The sequence below is a fragment of the Balaenoptera musculus genome, chromosome 2 (assembly GCF_009873245.2).
Source record: "Balaenoptera musculus isolate JJ_BM4_2016_0621 chromosome 2, mBalMus1.pri.v3, whole genome shotgun sequence".
Taxonomy (NCBI): domain Eukaryota; kingdom Metazoa; phylum Chordata; class Mammalia; order Artiodactyla; family Balaenopteridae; genus Balaenoptera; species Balaenoptera musculus.
In genome coordinates this window covers 139916984-139936493 of record NC_045786.1, presented here as the reverse complement: position 1 = coordinate 139936493, position 19510 = coordinate 139916984, and the positions used below count along the sequence as shown (strand labels likewise).

Below are 19510 nucleotides of genomic sequence, written 5' to 3'. Positions count from 1 at the left end.
GCCTACTTTCTGGAGGGTTTTTATCATAAATGGGTGTTGAATTTTGTCGAAAGCTTTCTCTGCATCTATTGAGATGATCATATAGTTTTTCTCCTTCAATTTGTTAATATGGTGTATCACATTGTTTGATTTGCGTATATTGAAGAATCCTTGCATTCCTGGGATATATCCCACTTGATCATGGTGTATGTTCCTTTTAATGTGTTGTCGGATTCTGTGTGCTAGTATTTTGTTGAGGATTTTTGCATCTATGTTCATCAGTGATATTGGTCTGTAGTTTTCTTTTTTTGTGACATCTTTCTGGTTTTGGTATCAGGGTGATGGTGGTCTCGTAGAATGAGTTTGGGAGTGTTCCTCCCTCTGCTTTATTTTGGAAGTTTGAGAAGGACAGGTGTTAGCTCTTCTCTAAATGTTTGATAGCATTTGCCTGTGAAGCCATCTGGTCCTGGACTTTTGTTTGTTGGAAGATTTTTAATCACAGTTTCAATTTCAGTGCTTGTGATTGGTCTGTTCATATTTTCTATTTCTTCCTGGTTCAGTCTCGGAAGCTTGCGCATTTCTAAGAATTTGTCCATTTCTTCCAGGTTGTCCATTTTATTGGCATAGAGTTGCTTGTAGTAATCTCTCATGATCTTTTGTATTTCTGCAGTGTCAGTTGTTACTTCTCCTTTTTCATTTCTAATTCTACTGATTTGAGTCTTCCCCTTTTTTTCTTGATAAGTCAGGCTAATGGTTCATCAATTTTGTTTATCTTCCCAAAGAAATAGCTTTTAGTTTTATTGTTCTTTGCTATAGTTTCCTTCATTTCTTTTTCATTTATTTCTGATCTGATCTTTATGATTTCTTTCCTTCTGCTAACTTTGGGTTTTTTTGTTCTTCTTTCTCTAATTGCTTTAGGTGTAAGGTTAGGTTATTTGAGATGTTTCTTGTTTCTTTTTTTTGTTTGTTTTTTTTGTTTTTTGTTTTTTGTTTTTGGTTTGTGATTCTTTTTTTTAAAGATTATTTATGGCTGTGTTTGGTCTTCGTTTCTGTGCGAGGGCTTTCTCTAGTTGCGGCAAGCGGGGGCCACTCTTCCTCGCTGTGCGCGGGCCTCTCACTATCGTGGCCTCTCTTGTTGCGAGGCACAGGCTCCAGACGCGCAGGCTCAGTAGCTGTGGCTCATGGACCTAGTTGCTCCGCGGCATGTGGGATCTTCCCAGACCAGGGCTCGAACCCGTGTCCCCTGCATTGGCAGGCAGATTCTCAACCACTGCGCCACCAGGGAAGCCCTCTTGTTTCTTAAGTAGGATTGTATTGCTATAAACTTCCCTCTTAGAACTGCTTTTGCTGCATCCCATAGCTTTTGGGTCGTCGTGTTTTCATTGTCATTTGTTTCTAGGCATTTTAAAATTTCCTCTTTGATTTCTTCAGTGATTTCTTGGTTATTAAGTAGTGTATTGTCTAGCCTCCATGTGTTTGTATTTTTTACAGATTTTTTCCTGCAATTGATATCTAGCCTCATAGCGTTGTGGTTGGAAAAGATACTTGATACGATTTCAATTTTCTTAAATTTACCAAGGCTTGATTTGTGACCCAAGATATGATCTATTCTGGAGAAAATTCCATGAGCACTTGAGAAGAAAGTGTACTGTGTTATTTTTGGATGGAATGTCCTATAAATATCAATTAAGTCCATCTTGTTTAATGTGTCATTTAAAGTTTGTGTTTCCTTATTTACTTTCATTTTGGATGATCTGTCCATTGGTGAAAGTGGGGTGTTAAAGTCCCCTACGATGATTGCGTTACTGTTGATTTCCCCTTTTATGGCTGTTAGCATTTGCCTTATGTATTGAGGTGTTCCTATGTTGGGTGCATATTTACAATTGTTATATCTTCTTCTTGGATTGATCCCTTGATCATTATGTAGTGTCCTTCTTTGTCTCTTATAATAGTCTTTCTTTTAAAGTCTATTTTGTCTGGTATGAGAATTACTACTCCACTTTCTTTTGATTTCCATTTGCATGGAATATCTTTTTCCATCCCCTCACTTTCAGTCAGTATGTGTCCCTAGGTCTGAAGTGGGTCTCTTGTAGACAGCATATATACGGGTCTTGTTTTGGATCCATTCAGCCAGTCTATGTCTTTTGGTTGGAGCATTTAATCCATTTACATTTAAGGTAATTATCAATATGTATGTTCCTATTGCCATTTTCTTAATTGTTTTGGGTTTGTTACTGTAGGTCTTTTCCTTCTCTTGTGTTTCTTGCCTAGAGAAGTTCCTTTAGCATTTGTTGTAAAGCTGGTTGGTGGTGCTGAATTCTCTCAGCTTTTGCTTGTCTGTAAAGGTTTTAATTTCTCCATCGAATCTGAATGAGATCCTTGCTGGGTAGAGTAATCTTGGTTGTAGGTTCTTCCTCTTCATCACTTTAAATATGTCCTGCCACTCCCTTCTGGCTTGCAGAGTTTCTGCTGAAAGATCAGATGTTAACCTTATGGGGATTCCCTTGTGAGTTATTTGTTGTTTTTCCCTTGCTGCTTTTAATATTTTTTCTTTGTATTTAATTTTTGATAGTTTGATTAATATGTGTCTTGACATGTTTCTCCTTGAATTTATCCTGTATGGGACTCTCTGTGCTTCCTGGACTTGATTAACTATTTCCTTTCCCATATTAGGGAAGTTTTCAACTATAATCTCTACAAATATTTTCTCAGTCCCTTTCTTTTTCTCTTCTTCTTCTTCTGGGACCCCTATAATTCGAATGTTGGTACGTTTAATGTTGTCCCAGAGGTCTCTGAGACGGTCCTCAATTCTTTTCATTTTTTTTTCTTTATTCTGCTCTGCAGTAGTTATTTCCACTCTTTTATCTTCCAGGTAACTTATCCGTTCTTCTCCCTCAGTTATTGTGCTATTGACCCCTTCTAGAGAATTTTTAATTTCATTTATTGTGTTGTTTATCACTGTTTGTTTGCTGTTTAGTTCTTCTAGGTCCTTGTTAAACGTTTCTTGTATTTTCTCCATTCTATTTCCAAGATTTTGGATCATCTTTACTATCATTATTCTGAATTCTTTTTTAGGTAGACTGCCTATTTCCTCTTCATTTGTTAGGTCTGGTGGGTTTTTACCTTGCGCCTTCATCTGCTGTGTGTTTCTCTGTCTTCTCATTTTGCTTAACTTACTGTGTTTGGGGTCTCCTTTTCACAGGCTGCAGGTTCGTAGTTCCCGTTGTTTTTGGTGTCTGTCCCCAGTGGCTAAGGTTGGTTCAGTGAGTTGTGTAGGTTTCCTGGTGGATGGGACTAGTGCCTGTGTTGTGGTGGATGAGGCTGGATCTTGTCTTTCTGGTGGGCAGGTCCACATCTGGTGGTGTGTTTTGGGGTGTTTGTGGCCTTATGATGATTTTAGGCAGCCTCTCTGCTAATGGGTGGGGTTGTGTTCCTGTCCTGCTAGTTGTTTGGCATAGGGTGTGCAGCACTGGAGCTTGCTGGTCATTGAGTGGAGCTGGGTCTTGGCGTTGAGACGGAGATCTCTGGGAGAGCTTTCGCCGTTTGATATTATGTGGAGCTGGGAGGTCTCTTGTGGACCAACGTCCTGAACTTGGCTCTCCCACCTCAGAGGCACAGCCCTGACACTGGCTGGAGCACCAAGAGCCTGTCATCCACGTGACTCAGAATAAAAGGGAGAAGAAAAAGAAGGAAAGAAAGAAAGAAGAAGATAAAATACAACAAAATTAAAAAGTTATTAAAATAAAAAATAAAAAAAATGTTTTAAATAAAAAATTTAAAAAAAAAAGAAGGAAAGAAAGAAGAGAGCAACCAAACCAAAAAAACAAATCCACCAATGATAACAAGTGCTAAAAACTATACTAAAAGAAAGAAAAAAAACCAACAGACAGAACCCTAGGACAAATGGTAAAAGAAAGCTATAGAGACAAAATCACACACAGAAGCATACACATACACACTCACAAAACGAGAAAAAGGGAAAAAAATATATATATCGTTGCTCCCAAAGTCCACCTCCTCAATTTGGGATGATTCATTGTCTATTCAGGTATTCCACAGATGCAGGTTACATCAAGTTCATTGTGGGGATTTAATCCGCTGCTCCTGAGGCTGCTAGGAGAGATTTCCCTTTCTCCTCTTTGTTCGCACAGCTCCTGGGGTTCAGCTTTGGATTTGGCCCTGCCTCTGTGTGTAGGTCGCCCGAGGGCATCTGTTCTTTGCTCAGACAGGACGGGGTTAAAGGAGCAGATGATTCGGGGTCTCTGGCTCACTGAGGCCAGGGGAGGGAGGTGTACGGAACGTGGGGCGAGCCTGCGGCGGCATAGGCTGGTATGACGTTGCACCAGCCTGAGGTGCGCCGTGTGTTCTCCCGGGGAAGTTGTCCCTGGATCACGGGATCCTGGCAGTGGTGGGCTGCACAGGCTCCCAGGAGGGGAGGCGTGGATAGTGACTTGTGGTTGCACACAGGCTTCTTGGTGGCTGCAGCAGCAGCCTTAGTGTCTCATGCCCGTCCCTGGTGTCCTCGCTGATAGCCGTGGCTCGCGCCCGTTTCTGGAGCTCCTTTAAGCGGCGCTCTTAATCCCCTCTCCTCGCGCATCAGGAAACAAAGAGGAAAGAAAAAGTCTCTTGCCTCTTAGGCAGGTCTATACTTTTTCCTGGACTCCCTCCCGGCTAGCTGTGGCGCACTAGTCCCCTTCAGGCTGTGTTCACACCGCCAACCCCAGTCCTCTCCCTGGGATCCGACCTCCGAAGTCCGAGCCTCAGCTCCCAGCCCCCGCCCGCCCCGGTGGGTGAGCAGACAAGCCTCTCAGGCTGGTGAGTGTTGCTCGGCACCGATCCTCTGTGCGGGAATCTCTCCGCTTTGCCCTCCACACCCCTGTGGCTGCGCTCTCCTCCATGGCTCCGCAGCTCCCCGCCCTCCGCCACCCACGAAGGGGCTTCCTAGTGTGTGGAAACCTTTCCTCCTTCACAGCTCCCTCCCACTGGTGCAGGTCCCATCCCTATTCTTTTGTCTCTGCTTTTTCTGTTTTCTTTTGCCCTACCCTGGTACGTGGGGAGTTTCTTGCCTTTTGGGAGGTCTGAGTTCTTCTGCCAGCGTTTAGTAGGTGTTCTGTAGGAGTTGTTCCACATGTAGATGTATCTCTGATGTATCTGTGGGGAGGAAGGTGATCTCCACGTCTTAGTCTTCCACCATCTTGAAGCTCCTCCTCCTCCCTTACCTCTTTGATCTCATCTTCTACTACTGTCCTCCTTGTATACTCTATTTCAGCCACATAGTCTTGTTACTAACCCTTGAACATGTCAGCCATGTTCCTACTTTAGGACCTTTGCATTTGCTCCTCCTTCCCCTGGAATGCTGGTTTCCGAGATACCCATCCACATGGCTCACCCAAATATCCTTCAAAATTTTGCTCATATGTCACCTTCCCCAAAAGTCTATCCAGACTATCTCACTTAAAAATTCAACACCCAGTCACCATCACATCTCTTGCTTTTCCTTCTCCTCTTTCCCTGCTTTATTTTTCTCCAAGCAATTATCATCTTCTAATATATATCATTTACTTCTTTATTTTATTATCTTTCTCTCCCTACTAGAATTTAAGCTCCATGGCAGCAGGGTATTTTTCAAACTCCCCTCCCTGCTCCCAAACCAGCATTTAGAACAGTTCTGATCACATAGAAAACGTTCAACATATATCTTTGAATAGATAACTGAATGAAAAAGTGGCAAAAAATTTTCAAGAATTTTAGATGAGATAATATTGAGAATTTTTACCTTTCACAAATCCAATTTTGTGCTAGAGAATTTCTGGGAATAATCCTTAACTAGTAATAACTCCAGCTTTACCCCTTCTCTGCACTTTATATTAACTCTTCTGTTCAGGGAATGCTTATAAGTCTGTGTTATTTGCTTGTGAAAATTATAAAGTTAGAAATTTATTTCTATTTATCAGAAAGTATACAGCTGTCCCTTGAACAACTCAGGGGTTAGGGGTGCCGAACCCCCCACACAGTCGAAAATCTGCATATCACTTTTGAATCCCCAAAAACTTAACTACTAATAGCCTACTGTTGACCGGAAACCTTACTGATAACATAAACAGAATTAACACATATTTTGTATGTTATACGTACAACAATCAAAATGTTATGCACTAACAAATATCAAAGTAAGGGGTCTGGAGTACAAAAATGTGGACTCTGTTCATTGTAAATATGCAAAATTAGAAAGATTTTGAATCAGAGGAAAAAGAGCTTTGAGAGCCAGACAGATCTACCCCTCAGTTTGGGATCTAACTCTTACCAGCTTTGTGTCCTAGGAAAGTTATTTTCACATCTCTGAGACATAGTTTCTTCACTTTAAAATGAGGATTATAAAACCTTCCACACAGTTTTTAAAAAAGGATTAGTGATAATACAAACAAAGTAGTATATGTGGTGGCTGCTTGCTACAGACTGAACATCTGTGTCTCCCCCAAACGCATCCATTGAAACTTAATGCCCAGTGTGATGGTATTCAAATGTGGGGCGTGTGGGAAGTGCTTAAGTCATGAGGGTGGAGCCTTATGAATGAGATTAGTGCTCTTGTAAAACAGACCCCACAGAGCTTCTAGCCCCTTCTACCGTACGAGGGCACAGTGAGAAAGCACTGTCTATGGAGCAGAAAGAGGGCACTCATCAGACACCAAATCTGCCAGCACCTTGATCTTGAACTTCTCACCTTCCAGAATTGTGAGAAGTAAATTTCTGTTGTTTACAAGCCATGCAGTCTATGATATTTTTTTGTCATAGTAGCCCAAACAGACTAAGACATTGCTATTTATGCTAGAATGCCTCAGAGAGTTGCTTCAGAACTTTTACCTTGTGTCTGAAGAATACCTGCTAATAATTCCACAGCTAAGAGGAAAGATCCGTTGGGTATGAGGGTGACAGTAATATGTGGGACTGATAGCCAGTCAGAAAAATGACCCAATACTCAGTGCCTCATAGCACCCTGAAGAAAGGGATTGATCAGTGAGGACTCATTTAACAGATGATGAAACCAGCCCTCAACAACTGTGATTTATCTAGGAGTACATGACATAGTCTCAGTTCTCTTCTATTCCTGGTTCTTAACTAGATGATAAACCATTCAGGAGCAAAGCAATGGAAGCCCACTGGAAAAATAATTGAAGTCTTATTTACTATCATAGAAAATCATCAGAACTACAAATGATTAACAGAGAATACCTGATAATAGCCCCTTTGAATAAAACAAAACTATTAATAATATACAAATAAAAATTCAAAATCATAGCCACAGTTTAGAATATTCACCCAACTAATAGTGGAACAGCTTTATACAATGCTTTGGGATAACAGGGTCGTCTGTGAAGCATTTCAGGCATTTGTTCAATGTGTCATCATTATCCATGCACAGGACACTTCACAGCTTGACTATTTCCATATTTATCCTTTTAAAATAGGACAAGAGTCTAATATGTGATGCTTTACCTGTTTTTATATGTATTATTCCCACCTAAGATTCAAAACATTTCTTTCATGAAAAAGAGTAATTTTAGTTGGAAAAACCATATCTACAACTTACTGCCTCCTTAAGAAACTAACTTACAGTCTTACACACTGAACAGAGGTTCAAGTTTTTTTCAGATTATGAAACTGAGGCCCCTATGGGCTATTATGTAGCCTATGGTATTATTTTATAGTTGCTGGGGGAAAAGTTACCACTCATGAAATTGTGTGAGTTGATCATGGAAACACAGGAGATGTCTTTCCTTATAATGGTGTTACAGGGCTAAGCTGAAGTTTATTTAAATTATTTTCTCAGTTTTATAGGCCTCTTTTCCATTACTCTCATCACACCCATTATTTTTCACATTTCATAGGTTTCATCATATCCAAACATGGTCATTTGCTTTTTCCTACCCACCAGATAGGAGTGATCACAAAACTTGTTTAAAATCTCAAATTTAAATAGCAGTATTGTTTCTGGAGATGTAGTACAGTGGGATAAGTAACCAGTCTATCAGCAAATGCCTGTTGAAGGAATAAAGGAAATTCAATATGCTCTGCATGGCGTTACATTAAATTAAAGATACACACACACACAGACAAATAGCACTACATTCCATGACAATCAGTATATAGCCCCAAGCAGGTAAAAAACTACATTAGGTGTAATTTAGAGGGGAAAATTCTCTGAAATATATAAATTGGCATGGTTTATGCTTTCATGTCATAGTAATCAAGCCATCACTTTACCACTGGGAATGAAAGCTGATCTCTGTATATTTTAATAAATTAGAAAACATAAAAGTGAATGTTTTTACCAAGTTACATCACTACTAAGTCTTAGCAATCAATTATTTCTATTTATCCCAATATCTGTCAAGAAAGTGGAATAACCAGTCTTATAACTAGAAGACCAAAGACCAAAAAAAGTACACTAATTTTTTATGATAATGCAGTCAGAGTCACAGTATAAGTCACTCTATCCCAATGGTCAACTAAAATTAAGCTTCCTTTGTAAAACTTTTTTTCTTGGCCTCCCCACTGGAGACCATGTAAGGAAGACAAGCCCAGGAAATGACTTTAAATTCAACCTACAGTTGACCCTTGAACAACACCGTGTGAACTGTGCGAGTCCAGTTATACACAAATTTTTTCAATAAATATCGGAAAAATTTTTTGAGATTTGACACAATTTAAAAAAACTCACAGATGAACTGCATAGTCTAGAAATATTGAAAAAATTAAGAAAAAGTTAGGTATATCATGAATGTATAAAATATGTGTAAACAAATGGGACCTAATGAAACTTAAAAGCTTTTGCACAGCAAAGGAAACCAAAAACAAGACAAAAAGACAACCCTCTGAATGGGAGAAAATATTTGCAAATGAAGCAACTGACAAAGGATTCATCTCCAATATTTACAAGCAGCTCATGCAGGTCAATAACAAAAAAGCAAACAACCCAATCCAAAAATGGGCAGAAGACCTAAATAGACATTTCTCCAAAGAAGATATACAGGTTGCCAACAAACACATGAAAGAATGCTCAACATCATTAATCATTAGAGAAATGCAAATCAAAACTACAATGAGATATCATCTCACACCGGTCAGAATGGCCATCATCAAAAAATCTAGAAACAATAAATGCTGGAGAGGGTGTGGAGGAAAGGGAACTCTCTTGCACTGTTGGTGGGAATGTAAATTGATACAGCCACTATGGAGAACAGTATGGAGGTTCCTTAAAAAACTACAAATAGAACTACCATACGATCCAGCAATCCCACTACTGGGCATATACCCTGAGAAAACCATAGTTCAAAAAGAGTCATGTACCACAATGTTCATTGCAGCTCTATTTACAATAGCCAGGACATGGAAGCAACCTAAATGTCCATCGACAGATGAATGGATAAAGAAGATGTGGCACATATATACAATGGAATATTACTCAGCCATAAAAAGAAATGAAATGGAGGTATTTGTAATGAGGTGGATGGAGTTAGAGTCTGTCATACAGAGTGAAGTAAGGCAGAAAGAGAAAAACAAATACAGTATGCTAACACATATATACGGAATCTAAGGAAAAGAAAAAGCCATGAAGAACCTAGTGGCAAGACGGGAATAAAGACACAGACCTACTAGAGAATGGACTTGAGGATATGGGGAGGGGGTGGGGTGAGATGTGACAGGGTGAGAGAGTGTCATGGACTTATATACACTACCAAACGTAAAATAGATGGCTAGTGGGAAGCAGCCGCATAGCACAGGGAGATCAGCTCGGTGCTTTGTGACCACCTAGAGGGGTGGGATGGGGAGGGTGGGAGGGAGGGAGATGCAAGAGGGAAGAGATATGGGAACATATTGTATATGTATAACTGATTAACTCTGTTATAAAGCAGAAGCTAACACACCATTGTAAGGCAATTATACTTCAATAAAGATGTTTTAAAAATAAATAAATAAATAAATAAACAAACTAAAAAAAAAAAAAAAAAAAATCATGTACCACAATGTTCACTGCAGCTCTATTTACAATAGCCAGGACATGGAAGCAACCTAAGTGTCCATCATCAGATGAATGGATAAAGAAGATGTGGCACATATATACAATGGAATATTACTCAGCCATAAAAAGAAACGAAACTGAGTTATTTGTAGTGAGGTGGATGGAGTTAGAGTCTGTCATACATAGTGAAGTAAGTCAGAAAGAGAAAAACAAATACAGTATGTTAGCACATATATATGGAATCTAAGGGGAAAAAAAAAGGTCATGAAGAACCTAGTGGCAAGACAGGAATAAAGACACAGACCCACTAGAGAATGGACTTGAGGATATGGGGAGGGGGAAGGGTAAGATGTGACAGAGAGAGTGGCATGGACATATATACACTACCAAACGTAAAATAGATAGCTAGTGGGAAGCAACCGCATAGCACAGGGAGATCAGCTCTGTGCTTTGTGACCACCTAGAGGTGTGGGATAGGGAGGGCGGGAGGGAGGGAGATGCAAGAGGGAAGAGATATGGGAACATATGTACATGTATAACTGATTCACTTTGTTATAAAGCAGAAACTAAACACACCATTGTAAAGCAATTATACTCCAATAAAGATGTTAAAGAAAAATATGTGTAGATACTAGTCTATCCTTACATAGGCATAAAGGCATTAAATTCTATAATTTAATATAAAATTAATAATGTGTTAGTTTTCTTACTATTTTATAACTTTGCTTGCAAAGAATTACATTACCATACAGTATGCCTTCCTCATAACTGGAGAAACTGCATATCAGCCGATCATCCGCTGATAGGTAAGTGTTTTTTTAAATTTACAATGTTTCCAATACTGTATTATGAATATGACTGTAAAACTGTATGCCATAGAAATTTTAAAACAATTCATTTATTAGTGTATAGGCTAGGCTACCATGAAGCAATCATATTGATTACAGTACCTCCTTTAAAGCAATCATTGCTGTTACAGGTATAATGCATGTATTGTTACAGCTGCACATGAATGAATTTTTTTTCATGTTATCTTTTCATTTTTGCTTTCTAATGTTAGTAATACATATAATACCTTCAGTGTTTTGTATCATATAAGACAGTATAGATGTAGGTACTAACAGACAATTCATCTTGTAAACAGAGGACATAAACTTCCAGTATAATAAAGATAGCACAGTGCTGTAAATGTATTTCCTCTTTTTTATGATTTCCTTAATAACATTTCCTTTTCTCTAGCTTATTTTAAGACTACAGTATATAATACATATAACATACAAAATATGTGTTAATCGACTGTTTATGTTATCAGTAAGGTTTCTGGTTAACAGTAGGCTACTAGTAGTCAAGTTTGTGCGAAGACAAAAGTTATACGTGGATTTTTTACTGTGCAGTGGATTGGTGCCCCTAACCCCTGCATTTTTCAAGGGTCAGCTGTAGTTCTTTGCTAATCCAATAATGTTTAGACATTACCATCCTGCAAAATTTGTCACCTTTTAGCCAAAGACATGAGGATAATCAAACAGAAAGTTTCAGTTGTGGCCCATTACTGGGAAACATGGTGCCTGAAAACCATTCTACAGAAATTCTGGATTTTCAGTGACTCCATTCTCAGATCAGATCTCCTAGAGGTATCCCTCAAGCTGGTAATCTGGATGTCTTGGTTTTGACCATGAAGATACCAAAAAATCTAGGACGTGGGTGGTCAATCTAAAGGCCTGAGGTATTAAAGCCTGGGAAATACAAACCCAGGCTAAGTACCAGCAGAATAGTGCTAGTCATTTGAGGGTAGAATACACATGCCTGAAGATAAGTGATAGACTAGACCAACATCTATGACTCTAAGAGAAAGCCAGCTATGACAGGCATCAAAACCTCTTCTTCAAAAACTGGGCTACATTTATGTTCTTTGCATTTTCTGTTAATTTTCCTATTTTTATACCTTAATATTCACAGAACTTTTTTTACATGTTCTAGTCTGTCTCAATTACGCCAATGAAGAACCACAAGGAGAGTATTTTGCTTATACCTGATTCAAAATGTTGAAGAGGGAAGTTCCCCCTGAGGGCCAGCACAGAGCAGATATAATTCAAGGAAGAAAAGCCCAAGGTGAAGGAACTGACATTTATTAAAGTAAATGTGATTAAGGGAGGCTACACCACAGAGCCTAATCCATAGGTAAATATGGATCAAGGGCAATACTTCAGTTTGCTCCTGGGGCAGAAGTAAGCAGTGCAAAGGATAAAAATGTGACCAGGAGACAGATAGGCAGACAATGCTCCCACTGCCTCCCATGTTGTCTCAGGGGGAATTTTAGAATACCACCATTCTGACAGCTCACATGGGTGGAGAGGAGTCCAGAAGGGCAACAACAAAAACAGCTCATACCACCACATAAGGCAATAATTATGCTATTTGGTGGGTGATGTCCACTAGGCTTATGTTTAGGCTCCAGATCTTCCTATTGAGCACTGTGACAATCTCCCCTTACCTGTGCCTTCCTTGGAGGATCTAAGAATTTTCTATTTGTATCCTCCTACAGGACTTTCCTTGCGCAGGTCTGACTAGAGTCTACCAGAACCTACAATGTGTCAGTGACTGTGGAAAGTGTTTTATATATTTTCCCACATTTAATCATCACAATGCTGTAATACAGCAATTATATCTCCACGTGTAGAAGAGAAAAATAAAGCTCAGAGAAGTATTTAGCAATTAAGAGAAAGGATTTTAGAATAGAACAGCTCTGCCACTTACTTGCGTAAGCTATCTAAATTCTCTAGGCCTGAGTATAACTTTATTTATAAAATGAGGAGGCTATCAATATTACTATGTTGACAAAATAAGATAATGAATGGAGAGCCTTTATCACAGTGACTGGCATGTAGGAAATCCTTAGTAAGTAGTTATTTTTAATGTCAAAATAATTCTTGAGTTTGGAAACCACACCCAAGGAGATGTAAGGTGGGGGCAGGCAAAACAGAACTAGGGCCACAAGATGAGACACACTTTTGCACCTGCAGGTTCTCCTCCCAATGCAAATTTTATTTTAGGGGAGAATGTTCCTTTACACAAGATGGAGAATCACAATCTGGCTGATAGAGACTAAGTAATAAGAAGAATAAGGACCACTTCATATGACAGTGTCTCCCTTTGTCCAAGGATATTAAGAGAAATGTTCTAGTACCACTTAAAAATAAGCCTGGATTCCTTAGTAGAAAAACAATCATACAAAAACATTTTGTCCAAAGGAATTAAAAGCTGGAGAATGAGTATCTACATTCCAGCTTAATGTAAGAATCAATTAAATCACACATCAAAGAAATTAAGTGTGTATGTAATGAAACGAAAAACAAAGAATAATAGATGTGAAGGTTCACAAAACTATTCAAGAGTGAAAATTTCAATTCTTCGACCTTTCAAAGACAGTTGAGTAGAGGCTACCTTATAAAGAGAGTGAAAACACAAGCTACTGGACCACAATGGTTATGACCAGCAATTCTGATCAAATAGATCCATAAGCTATTAACCTACCAATCTTGCCCTATAACCAGTCAGATATTGTACCCCTTATCTGATTTGAAGTGCTTTTGTTACATAGTCCCCTACACACAGCAGCAAAAAGCCAATCAGCTTAATTAGCCATAAGTATCATTCATCATTTTGGAAACACAGCTGATCTCAGTCTTAGCAAAGCTGCTTTACATATTACTGATAATGAGATGATGCAAACCAGGCAGGAGTGATGAGATTGCTACTTTACTAGATTGTTTCTCAATAGTTTCAGTCAACTTAATTGAGAAATAGCTCATCAGTCCTGTGAGCCCTCCTGTCCTTTAATAATTAATATAATTTAAAATAAGAAAGAAGCAACTCCAGTAACTATTTCATAAACTGGTGTTTGACACCATAAAGATGACAAAAAGAGCCAAAGCGACAATGATTAAGTTAAATGTATCTCTGGACAACCAAAAAGCGTGATAAGACAAACTTTCCATGATACCCTCAGAGGTTGAGGGTCAAATCTATGAGGCTGTAAATCCAAGCACTGAGCCTACAACTACTACATAAATAATAAAACCATAATGACAAAAATAATCACTCTCAATTGCTGATTTCCCTCTTGCTATTTCAAAGAGACAGGCCAGGGTCAATTCATTATCAATGATATCAAAAGCACCAGGTAAATGTGACTGTATTACTAAGAAGTATGGTCACATACAATCATTAGAATGAAATCATCAACTGAAAAATCAAATAATACTAATGCTTGAGATCAATACAGCAGGTAATAATAATATGCTACTCTGTATTTATTTATTATACCATCAGCCCCTCTAAATTCTTAAAAATCCTTCTAAAAGACAGAATATTACTAATTAACTAGCAGTTGATCACCCAACTGTAGCAGCAGGCAGGGATCAAGCTCTACTACATACTAGCTCTCAAGTAATAGGCTAATCAGGTCAATAGCATTTTGCTAAAAATCTCAGGTGAGCTGAATCCCATATCAAGTATGATATTTGGCATCCAAGCTGCATTAATGACAGGTATTTTGAGTAATGAACAGTGGGAGCCACATTCTAGAAAAGAAACATGGTCCCTTCACTAAAAGGAACAGCATCAAGTGAGGAGCAAAAGAAGAGTCTTTCCCCACAGTTTACAGATAGGTCCACTAATCTATAGAGAAATGTGATTTTTTCCAAGAAACCTAGACAACCTCTATCAGTGGTGAACGCATAAAGAGAACCAGGGATTCTGTAGAGCCTTAGTTCTCAAAGACCAGCAACTTCAACATCACTTACGAATGTGTTAGAAATGGAAATTCTCGGGCCTCACTCAGACCTACTGAATCAGGAACTCTGAGGATGGGATTTAGCAACCTGTGTTTTAAGAAGCTCTCCAGGCGCTCTTGATGCCTTGCTGAAGTTTGAAAACCACTACAGTAACAACAATGACACACAAAATTTCTCAACAATTTTGGCTTCCCTACTTTCTAATTTACCTATGTGTTGAGAAGAGGCTGTTGTGAGATATGCCTCTATTTATCAGATGATAAGTATTGAATTTCAAATATCTTCAATAATATCTATGACCACAACTTTACAAGTTAAAATGTTTGGAAACTAAATTTTTCTACTTAGTATGACAATTGAGGACATTAGCAATATTTGTGATTTACTCAACATTTAGTTTTTTATATTAGGGTTCTAGGAAATTTATTTAGAAAATAAATAAGAGTTCTGCTCCTAAAATTGACTTAGTTAAAATATACCTTCCATAATAACAGTGCAATAAACCATTCATATTGTTCACACATATAAAAAGAAATCTAATATACACTAATAAACATATATAAAAGGATTTCTGATTTATATACTTTAAATATGGTGTATTACCTTTTGAAGAATTAAGATGAAAGATGTGCAATTTTACTTACCACATTAAGCTATAAAGGTCTAAGAGGCAATAAAAGCTGAGTATGAAAGATGTGTAAAAAGTAAGGATACATTTTTTTTCCTTTTCAATATTAAACTGAAGTCCCAGTTTTGTCGGTAAAGCAAGTAGATAGATTGATTCCAAGAGCTCAGGGTCATCAAAAGAAAATAATATTCCGAATTCACTTTACTCTTTCTCCTCTCCTTGCAAGGAGAGTAGCACCATGGAATACGACATAAGATCTAAACCAGTTCTCTGACTCTAACAACCTTAATAAGTTTATGATTAGGTGACGTGGGGTTTTTTCCCTCAATTTTAACAAATTTTTAGATGCATTTAAGAAACTACGGAGAAAAACAGTCCACAAAATGTAAACAAACGATTAGATGTATTTGGTAAGCAACACTATTTTTTATCATTCACATTCAATTAAAAGAAAGTCCATACTTCATTGCTTAGAATCAGAATTACACTCCAAATCAGAAACATTATGATAGTTTTATTTTTAGTGATTCATGTATAACTGAAGTCTCAAGACTACTTTTAGATACAGGAATCACTTAAATCCTCCAAAGCAAATCAAACATGAAGTCAAGGGCACTGAGTACAAAAATCCTTCTATGTCAGGTTTTCTTCCAGTCCCACCATGCTTCCTATCAGCCCATTTCCTTCCCTATATATCCTTGACTTCTAACAGATACTCTCTGTTTTGCAGAACCCACTGTTAAAATTAACTGGAGCTTCCAGTTTTATTCAGAGGTAAATGACTTTACTCCTATAACTTGCCCTTCATACCTTTTGGGATTCTCAATTACAGGAGAATATTTTTACCTCAATTATTTAATTTTCTTTAGTTGCATAATATTCACAAATCTTTCAATGGAACAGGATTTTGTTTTCACAAAGAGGTACAAAGTAGAGTGTGAAATAATAAAGAATGCACATACATGCCTCCCCAGCAAATAAAAAAGACATAACTTACTGAACGCTAACTAAATAATGAGTGCTTAGTACTGCAGGGTAGAGAAGAAACTGAAGTTAGAGTTCCAGTCCTCAGGAGATTACACTTTGTCAGTGAAAAAAGCCAAATTACTACAAAAGAAACAATGATGTCCATTTATGAAAGCTGTCCTCCCAGGAAAATACAAGTCCTCAATTACTTTTGAGTCCCCCCATCTCCCTACATTGGATCAGTTACCAAGTCCTGCAGCTCCTATTTTGCATGCATTTATCCCTTCCTACTCCTACTACCAACTACCCAGGTCCAGAAGCTCATTATCACTTATTTGGACTTCTGTAAAGTCTTTCTCATTTCCTGACAACAGACTTTCCTTCACACAGCTCTCAGAATGAGCTTTCTAAAATGCACCAGTAAGGCTTGTATCCAGAATAAATGAAGAATGCTTATAGCTCAATAAAAAGAAAAAAAATTCCCCCAAAATTAAGCATGTGATTTGGAAAAGACACTTTACCAAGGATGATATATGGATGGCAATTAAGTACTTTAAAAGATGCTCAATATCATTAGTAAGGAATTGCAAATTAAAACCATAATGATATACCACTACACTCCTGTTAGAATGGTAGGAGGAAAATGTAACAATTGACAATACCAAGTGCAACAAGGATACAGAGCAACTGGAAATCTTACACACTGCTGATGAGAATACAAAATAATACTACCCTTTGGGAAACAGTTTGGCGATGTCTTACAGAATTAAACATTCACTCCATACATCAGCAGTCCCCAACTTTTTTGGCACCAGGGACCGGTTTCATGGAAGACAATTTGTCCACAGACAGGGTCAGGGGGAGGAGGGTTCAGGCGGTAATGCAAGTGATGGGGAGAGGCAGATGAAGCTTCGCTTGCTCGCCCGCTGCTCACCTTCTGCTGTGCGGCCCAGTTCCTAAGGAACTGCCATACATGACCCATCAAACCCACTCCTACGTGTTAATCCAAAAGAAGTGAAAACATGTTTCCACAAAAACGTGTATGTTAACATCTATAGTAGCTTTATGTATACATAATCGCCAAAAAACGGAAAACCCAAATGTGCTTCTACTGGTGAATGGATAAACTAACTGTGGTAGGTCCATACGATGGAATATTACTTAGCAATAAAAAGGAATGAACTACCCCATACACAAAACAACATGGGTGAATCTCAAATGCATTATACCAAGTAAAAGAAAACACACTCAAAAAACTACATAGTGTGATTGCATTTACATACAATTCTGGAAAAGGTAAAATTATTGGGGCAGGAGACAGATTGGGTGACTGCAAGGGACTGGTGTGGGGGTGGGGTGGTGCTGACAATAAAGAGGCAGAAGGAATTTTCTTGGGGTGGTAGCAGTGTTCTGCATCTGGATTGCAGTGGTGGTTACAAAACTATGAGCATGTGTCAAAACTCACAGAACTACAGACTAAATTATGTATATTTTACTGTAAATAAATTATGCCACAATAAAGTTGATAAAGAAAGGAAAAAAATGAGGATCAGTGTTTCTATCAGAACAAAGTTCTAAGATAGAAAGAAACCCCTTCTGAAGAAACAAAAGCCCATAAATTACTTCTCTATAACGGATGTTCTACTAAACCAAAAAATGATGAGTGATTCAAAGGGAAATCTGAATAAGAAAATTGACAGACTCAACCTCTAACTGATTCTTCAGAGAATACAGACTTTCAGTCCAGAGACAACTTGTACACTATGATTTGGGCAAGTGTAAAAAGAAAATGGGGAATTTTGTGTACTGTAAAAATCACCAGAGACAAACAAAAGTCTGTTTTAGTTTTAATTCGTACACTTATCTCGGAAATTACCAGTAAGACAGCATATTCTACATACATACAAATCCTCTCTATTTGTACATTCATTACTTTAAAGGTTATTTCTCTAATGTTTGGTTGTCCTTTGCTCATTATTTGTATCACTGCATTCTAATCTGGCTGCCTGGAGTTAAATTACTACCCTGCAAAGTTGTATCCCAAGTTCATTATAATTTCTGCTTAAGACAGCAAAAGAAATCAACTTGGATATTTTGGGTACCTTTCCTTTTTTGTTTTCAGTGAAATATTATTATTTAACATTTACTAAAAGGTAGTGTCAAGAAACATTATGTATTTAAACCGGAATTCAACTCACAAAAAACTTAACATTGATTTACATCAACTTTTCAGGGCCCAACATTTTTCATTTGTACATGTTTTCCAATTTCTACATATAGTCACAAAATATATGCACAAAATAATTTATAAATAATTATTTTAATTTGGAAGAGACCAAACAATGAAATACTCAAGTAATTAAATCACTCAAACTTTAAAATTGAACATTCTATCAGTAGTCAAGAGCCAAAATTATCCTTTAAATACCATATAGTCTGCCCAACTCAAATCCTCTTCAGATCTACACTTTCCTATAAAACTGCAATAAGCAAAGCACACAAGCACACGGTTCCAAATAACATAACTTTGGTGCCTAGAATCAGCTTAGGGTAGAGAAGCATTAAGGACAGAATTAGTATTTGGTCTAGTGGTCTAAGTATGGCTTGATTGCAAGCTAAGCTAAAAATTTCAAAGGGACTGCCAAATCTGTGGCCTAATAAGTCAATGCCCCTTGAAATTTATGCTATCTTATTGCTGTACATTCACTAATGCTAAAATGATTCCAATAAACTGACAGATTTTATTTGTAATTTCACTTAAAACAGCAGAGCAATATTTCAAAATCACTACAATATTGCTGCTGATGTTTATATATATGAATCTGTTGGTTGTGGGTAATTCTTTTCTTCTTCACAGTGGTAGGTTGTGTTAATACAACAAGTTTTCTTCTATTGTTCACTAATGAGATAGTAATTGCCATCAGAATCCTACTGGGAATACAGACTTGCATAAATAACAGGCCTAAGGACAGGTTTTACATATCTATAATGATTCTCAGATACATTTTGTTCTGCATGAACACACCGGCACCGAAATGTGTCCTTTCCTATGGAGGATAAACTCCATATTTTCAGAAATGTGCAAACAAGAGAAACAAATTTAACTAGGCAGATTTCAGGTTC

The 19510-nt window shown here is 37.8% G+C and overlaps 1 protein-coding gene across 5 annotated transcripts in view; it reads right to left on the bottom strand.

The window, feature by feature from the left end:
* FUT8 (fucosyltransferase 8) overlaps positions 1–19510 on the bottom strand; it is a 316618-nt gene that overhangs the window by 89923 nt on the left and 207185 nt on the right. The window lies entirely within an intron of this gene.